Below are 8,022 nucleotides of genomic sequence, written 5' to 3'. Positions count from 1 at the left end.
GTTTAATGTGGACTTGTGACAAGTTCTGCACTTTCTTGGTCAGCTCTGGAAGCGCTGTGATGCCAAAAGAACACACAGTGTTGATAAAAATGACCTCAGTCATACTGAAAGAAAACAAGTCCTTTTATATTTGACTAGTAAAATGCCACTGCAAGATTATTCTTCAATAAGCCGAAAAGAATGCTAATCACACTTCTGTTCATCAGTATGCACTACCAATAGCTGTTTGCATGAAATTCAAGGCATTGATGTTTGCCTACAAAACTACCACTGGCTCTTACAAACTTTTAAATTAAATGTTTCCTCCTGGTGGAATGACCTGCCCAACTCAATCCCAGCAGCTGAGTCCTTAGAAAATAACACTAACTTTCTTTTTTCTATTATATCTACTTGTTTTCTTTAAAAAAGTCCTAATTTGTTAGTCACTTTGGATAAAAGCGTCTGCTAAATGACTAACAATAGAAATAAAGACATAACAGAAATGCATAGATTGTATAAATTAGCACAGATGTGAGTGCAGTGTTACTGAATAAGCATTTTAAATTGATCTGCTCTTTGTGTTGATGGTGTTAATATAATATAGTGATCTACAAAGAGCCAACACTTTATATAAGACTCTGGTCTCATCTAAAATAGAATTTGGAGGACATTTGCTTCACTTACATAGTGCTTAAATTTGTAAATTAATAAAAAACATAAAAAAAATCAAGTAAACTGATTTACTAATTTTGGCAAATCTGCTTTTCTAGCCAGACAGATGTTCAGTGAATCTCATTACACACCAATCTCAAATTCAGCAGTTCAGCAAAAAATGCTGGAATATTCCCATCAGTTTACAAGTGGAGATGAATATCAAATCATCAGGAAGAGCTGAAAGCTGCAAAGATGACAGACAAGGGATTTGTGATTATAATGTTTTACAAATAATTATTTGAAGATCATTGTTCCTCATTCATGGAAAGTTTCTCATTCATTCCTCATTCATGGCTGTTTTGGCTGGTGAGGCAGGTGATTCTGTGACATTACCCCCTCCCCCACAGGCATCTCCTGATGCTCTAGACCGACGGCGAGGACGATGTACCAGGGACCCAGCTTCATGCTGGGCAGCCGGAGGCGAATGTCCCTGGTGGACAACCAGACTCGGTCCCCGTGTTGATAGATGGGATTGTCGGAGCGACGAGTCCCTGCATTGACCTTGTGTCTCCGGATGGTCCGCTGGAGATGGACATGAGATGAGTTCCATACCCTTTAGCTTTCACAGAACCTTTAATCTACTGCTGGGACTTCCAAATTCTCCTTGGTCCAGGAAAACAGTGGTGGCTGGTATCCAAGGACACATTGAAACAAAGTGAGTCCGGTGGTTTCCTGGCACAGGGAATTCTGGGTGTGCTCTGCCCATGGTAGATACTGGCATTAGCTGTCCTGATGTTCATGAAAGTAGGCCCGGAGATACCATCCAATTTCCTGGATTTTACGTTCGGTCTGGCAGTTGGTCTGCAAGTTATATCCAGAGGATAAACTGACCGATACTCCCAGGAGGTGGAAAAACCCTTGCCAGACCCTGGAGATGAACTGGGGGCCCCTGCTGGAAACTACGTCTTCTGGAAGACCAAAATTCCTGAATGCATGTTGGAAGAGGGTTTTGGCCATTTCCAGGGCGGTAGGTCATCTTCGTAGTGAGATTCATTTGCAGGATTTGGAGAATCGGTCAACAACTATTAGGATGATCGTGAATCTGTTTGAAGGAGGGAGGTTGGTGGCAAATTCCACCCCAGGTGGGACCAGGGACAGCAATGGATGGCTAATGGAACCAGCTTACCCTCAGGCAGACGATGTGGCGTGGAGGAGATGGCACAGACTGAACATCCTATGACGTAGCAGGTGACATCTTGGACCATGTTGGGCCACCAGTAGTGGTTCTGGAGGAGCAAGAGAATTCGTTGGCTGACTGGGTGCCAGGATCCCGGAGAGGTGTAGACTGAATCCATGAGGGCCTAACGCATGGTGGACGGGACGTAACCTTTCCCTTCTGGTGGAGCAAGTTCCGTGAGAGTGGCGCCATGGATTTGGTCATTGAGTGCCCACTGGATGGGAGACATGAAGACTGAAGGTGGTAGGATGGAGTCTGGTATCTTCAGGGTTGGATCAGGCTGGTGTAGGTGGGAGAGAGCTTCCACTTTGATGTTCTTACTCCCCAGAAGTGACCTCAAAGTGGAAGTGGGTAAAGGACAGAGCCCAGCCAGTCTGCCTAGGATTCTTGGAGGTACTGCAAGTTTTTTTGGTCTGTTATCACCTCAAACGGATGTTGGGCACCCTCTAACCAATGCCCCCACTCGTCCAGGGCGAGCTTGATGGCCAGTAAACGTGATTCCCCACGTCATAGATCTGCTCTGCTGGGATAGTTTCTGTGAGAAGTACGTGCATGGATGGAGTACTGGGGGTTCACCCTTCCACTGGGACAGAACGGGTCCCACTCCCAGGGTTGCATCCACCTCGACCATGGAGCAGAGATTGGGGTCTGGGTGTGAAAGTGCTAGGGCCATACAGATGTCCGATTTGAGCTTGAGGAAGGCCCAGTGTGCCTCTGGGGTCCAGGTGAGGGTTTTGGCCTTCCATTGGAGAAGAGAGGTGAGTGGTGCCACCTTCTGGCTGTAGTGGGTTATAAAGCGATGATAGAACTTTGCGCACCCCAGGAACCTCTGTATCTTCTTGACCATAGTGGGTTGTGGCCAGTTCCGAACAGCATCCACCTTCTTCTGGTACATTTGTATTCCTGCAGGGGTGACAATGTAGCCCAGGAAGTGAATGGTGGATCTGTGGAATTCACATTTCTCAGCTTTTAAATACAGGTGTTGGTGCAGGCATTGAAAAACCCGGGTGACATTGCCTCGCTGTTCTTCTGGATTAGGTTAGTATATGAGTATATCATTTATGTGGATGAAGACGAACCGGTTGAGGATGTTTCTGAAAATCTCATACATAAAGTTTTGTAAGAAGGAAGGTGACTTGGAGAACATATAGGGTACTCATAGTGTCCAGTGGGTGTCACAAAAGCGGTCTTGCATTCGTCACCCCTGCAGATGCAGATGATGCTATAGGCACTCCTTAGATCCAGGTTATTGAAGATGCAGGCACTGCATAGCTCCTCCCAGGTGCCTGGAACCATAGAAAGGGGATGGGCGAATTTTACCATCTGGTCATTGAATGTATGGTTATCGATGCAGGGTCTCAGACCCCCATCCTTCTTGGCCACAAAGAAGAAGCTCAGTGCTGCAGATGACGTGCATGGACAGATGGACCCCTGTTGTAAGGCTTCTTGAACTTAATCTTCCATAGTAGCTCTCTCCTGGATCGACAGTGGGTAGACATGTCCTTTGGGTAGTTTGGCCCCAGGCAGCAGGTCAATGGCACAGTCCCGTGGCCGGTGAGGTGGAAGATGAGCTTTCCTTGGACAATGGTGATCTGGTAGGTGGTGTCATTTTTGCAGCAGGGAATTTTGAATCCAGCAAGGCTGTGGGAGGAGATGAAATTTCCCAACGCTCCTGAGTCCATGAGGATTTTGACTAGAAAGGATTGGTTTTGATACATTAGAAGTGCATCTATATGAAGCATGCAAGATACATCTGGAGTGATTTGGATAGTACTCACCACTGGGCGTGGTTGACGAATGGGGCAGGAGCTAGCTCTAATTGGATCCACAGTAGAGACAGAGGCCATGGGTGAGTCGACGGGACCGTTTTGTGGGAGATAGATGGTAACTATCCATGATCATGGGCTCTGGTGCTGGAGGTGAGAGACTGGGTGAGGCAGCTGCAGTGAGTATGGAATCAATATGGCAAGCGATTAGGGGTTGAGATGCAAGCAGCTGTTTGGAGGAAGCTTTGAGACACACGGTATCCTCATAGATGGACATCTGTTGGTGCAAGATGGGGTTCAGGCATTGGCGGAAGGCTGAGAGCAGAGCAGCCTAGTTCCAGCCACTGCTGGTGATAAGGGTGCAAAAGCGAAGTGTGTACTCATGGATTGATAAATCCACTTGCCGTAGTTGAAAAAGCTCATCATGCACCGTTATCTCCAGTGCATTCAGCCAGTGGTTGACTGGCTGAATACCTCCTGGAAGTGTTGAATAAAGCTATCCAGCGAGTGAATCTGAGGGCTCTGCAAACTCCACAAGGTTTCCGCCCACTGCTCTTGTGGACAGCAACCACGTCCGCCCGCTCAGTCACAAACAGGTGGAGTTACAACTCGAAATAGAGGGAACATTGCAAAAGAAACCTGCTACAGGAGGCTGCCTCACCAGAGAAGCTCGCTGGCCAGGCCATGGGACAGGCTGGTGGTGTGGTGGTGACGGTCAATGGGAGGTGTGCTCAGATGAGGATGTGCTCCGAGGATCCATGTGAGTCTTTTCTGAGTATACTGTTATGGGCTGGTCTTCTGTCACAGCTGATCAAGGAGGCAAACAGGCAGACTGAAATACCTAATAATCAGGTGATTGTGAACAGGTGTAGGAGGTTTGGCTGGTGAGGCAGGTGATTCCGTGACAGTAAGAGAGACTGAGAATTAATTTTAATAGTGTTCTTCATTGTTAAAATTACTAGTTATTCTTCCACTTAAGATGTATTTAGGGAACACAGATGCAGGATATACTGTCATGTAACTTTGTTACTGATCCTTCTGTGCTTCTCTTGTAAGTAGAGCTGCAAACACTGTATTAAATGAGCCCTGGGGCTAATTACAAAAGACCATAGTATTGGTAAACTCTGATGTGAATATATGTGATAAAAAGTTAAAGTGAAGTGACATTCAGCCAAGTATGGTGATCCATACTCAGAATTCATGCTCCGCATTTTACAAATCCAAAGTGCACACACACCCAGAGCAGTAGGCAGCCATTTATGGTGCAGCGCCTGGCGAGCAGTTGGGGGTTCAGTGCCTTGCTTAAGGGCACCACAGTTGTGGTATTGAAGGTGGAGAGAACGCTGTACATTCATTCTCCCCACCTACAATTCCTTCTGGGCAGAGACTCGAGCTCACAACCTTTGTATTATGGGTCCGGATCTCTAACCATTAGGCCACGACTTCCCTGTCAATATGTGATATCATCATCAATAGCCCCTTTCACATTAAGATTCCGTATAATGCATGGGTACTGTGTCCTGGCAATTGTTCCCGGATCGTTAGATTTTGGTTCTTTCACATTGCCAGTTCTCGTAATCTGTGCGTGCGTTCACACACAACCCCGTAAAAGTCCCGTAATGACACTTGACATCTCAGCTTCAGCAATAGTGAGGAACTACTTGATCTATGCTTCATTACAGTTTGCACATATTTTGTCATTGCGAACATTGATCTGCCTTCAAAACACCCGCTAAAAGAGTCACACGATAACATGCGTCATCACTACAACACACCCTTTACGGCTTTGGTTCTGGCTTTTGTTCACACAGAGCTCATTCCAAGACTGAACCCGGCAATGTTACTAGGTCCCTAGTCCGGGTAGGAATCGTTCAGCATCATGTTTCAGGGCGTGGAAACGTCGCCACAATAACAGTGCGTAAAACCAAAGTCCTTTCAGGCAAGTCGTGCCACTCGGCCGCCATCTTGGCAACGCCTCTGTGCAGCTATTTCAGAATAACAAGACCAACTCCTATCTAAATGAATGGGCAGAGAGTCAGAACTGCACTTTCACTGGTCACCGGGACATAAAAACAGCATGTATAGAAACTTTAGTGAAATACGATAAAAATCGCTGAGAAATTTTGATGACTTTGTCCCAAAATAAGGTTTAAAACGCCTTTTCCCCCACAGGTTATACCTTTACTACGCATGCGCAAGGGTTCCTCAACTGTGCGCATGTGTCAGTGGAACCAGACGATAGGCTTAAATGTTTCCCAGCTTGACTGTTAAAAGCAGATGATTATCTTTCCAGCGGGAGGAGTGGGACATGTGCATACAACTGCCATCTTTGCCGTTACATGTTTTCTTTATATAGTTGTATTGAGGATTGAGGAAGTGGCATGTCTCTTATAAACTGTCTCTGGTAAAACTCTCAGACATATATTAAAGATTCTATGCCGCAAACTTTAAATATTTCACAGACTTTTGAAAGTCCAGAGTTTAGTTGATCCTGATAAGCGCTTGTCATCACAGATGTAAACACAGCGGCTTTCTTCTTTTGTGAGGGGGTTTGGTGCCACGGTATCTTTGTTTCCAGGTGAAACGTTAAAGAACACCACACACACGTCTCACAGGAATCCTGTAGAATTCAACCAATCTGATGGCGACTTCGACATTCCTGAAGTTTTTCCACTTTTTTATTCCATATTCATCTGACATTTAGCCAACGGTCCGTGGGCGTGATGTCTGAGGCTGAGACTACTTGTGTCATGTCCGCTCTCTGATCACCCCGTTCTTCTGTGTGTGCGTGTGTTTCTGTATAGGTCTGCAGCTCGTGTGCACATGGTGTTTTGTTTTGGTTTTGATAATTCGTCTTGCACCTATCTGTGGCGTTCCTCCCTCCCCCTCATCACTACTGTTTCCGCTTCTAATTGTTTGACTCCGCTCACCTGAATTCAATGTCTGTTCATCTCTTGCTCTATTTATTCTCGTCTGTCGCGCCTATCGGTGCCAGATCATTGTTCGTCAATAGTCCCGGTGTAGTCTTTCTGTCTGATCCTGTCAAGCCTTGTTCTGTCGTGCCATTGTTTGCTGCTACTGGTTTTGTTTTGTTTTTCTATTTTTCCCCTCCCTCATTTCCTAGACCGGGCACCGGCATACTTCTGAAGAGTTTTGTTTGCTCCGTCACTGGCTCTCTCGTGGCTTCCTCCCCTCACCGCTCTCTACGCGGCCGCGCCGTTGGGCGCCCCCTGCCGGGCATTTTTGCAAGGACATTGAAGTCTCTTATTTTTGTTGGACCTTTTTCCTCATTTCCCGGCCTGTTTTTGTTCGTTGGAGGGAGCTTTTCTTTTGACTTTTTGAATAAATTGGTCTCGCAATGTAACCTGCATCTGTGTCCAGTTGTGTTCCTGACAGAACGATCTGGCCAAGATGGACACAGCAGGTGCAGATCCTCTCAGAACCGCAGTCACCCAGCAGGGTGTTCTTTTGGGCCAGCACGAAGCCAGAGTTTGTGTTGTGCTTCTTTTAAAGATTTCCGCCAGGAGATGGAGAGGCTATTCGACCGCTCTGCCAGAGGTCAGGAAGCGGCTGACCAGCTAGCACGGCTCCGTCAGGCGAGTCGCTCCGTAACAGACTATGCAATTCATTTCAAGACTCTGGCAGCTACCTGCGATTGGAATGAGGAGGCCTGTCGAGCTATGTTTCGTGCTGGGCTAGAGGATGACATCCAGGATGAGCTGGCCACTCAGGACCTGCCACATGATTTTGACGATCTTGTTAACATGGCGTTGCGGATCGAGGGTCGCCTTCGCCGCCGTCGTCAACGCCTGGCAGTTCGTGCACCCTGGAGGACTGAGGAGTCGTCATCTGTTTCCCCCACAGAAACCACTGAGCCTGAGCCCATGCAGGTGGGGCGCCTTCGGCTCACTCCTCAACAGAAGCAGCAACGCCTCGCCCTAGGGCTATGTCTGTATTGCGGCAAATCAGGTCACTTCGCAGCAGGCTGTCCGCTAAAAGTCAAGGCTCACCAGTAAAGAGGGGGATCCTGGTGAGCGCTACCCCTTTATTGCACCCCCCCTCCTCTCGCACTCTCCTTCCTGTCTCCATTCAGTTTGGTGATGTCCTTAACTCCTGTACTGCACTGGTTGACTCGGGAGCTGAGGGCAACTTTATGGACCTCTCTCTAGCCACCCGCTGGGGAATTCCTGCAATTCCTCTTTCTGAACCTATTCCTGCCCGTTCATTGAATGGCACTTTGATCACCACTGTCTCCTATGCTACTCCTCCTGTCAATCTTATAGTCTCGGGCAATCACCGTGAGGTGACCACGCTGTACCTTCTTGAATCCCCGAGTGCTCCCATAGTTCTGGGGCACCCGTGGTTGGTGCAACATGGCCCTCACGT

This window comes from Carassius carassius, chromosome 24 (genome assembly GCF_963082965.1).
Source record: "Carassius carassius chromosome 24, fCarCar2.1, whole genome shotgun sequence".
NCBI lineage: Eukaryota > Metazoa > Chordata > Actinopteri > Cypriniformes > Cyprinidae > Carassius > Carassius carassius.
The sequence above is the reverse complement of the archived record's forward strand: the minus strand, read 5'-3'. Positions refer to the sequence as shown.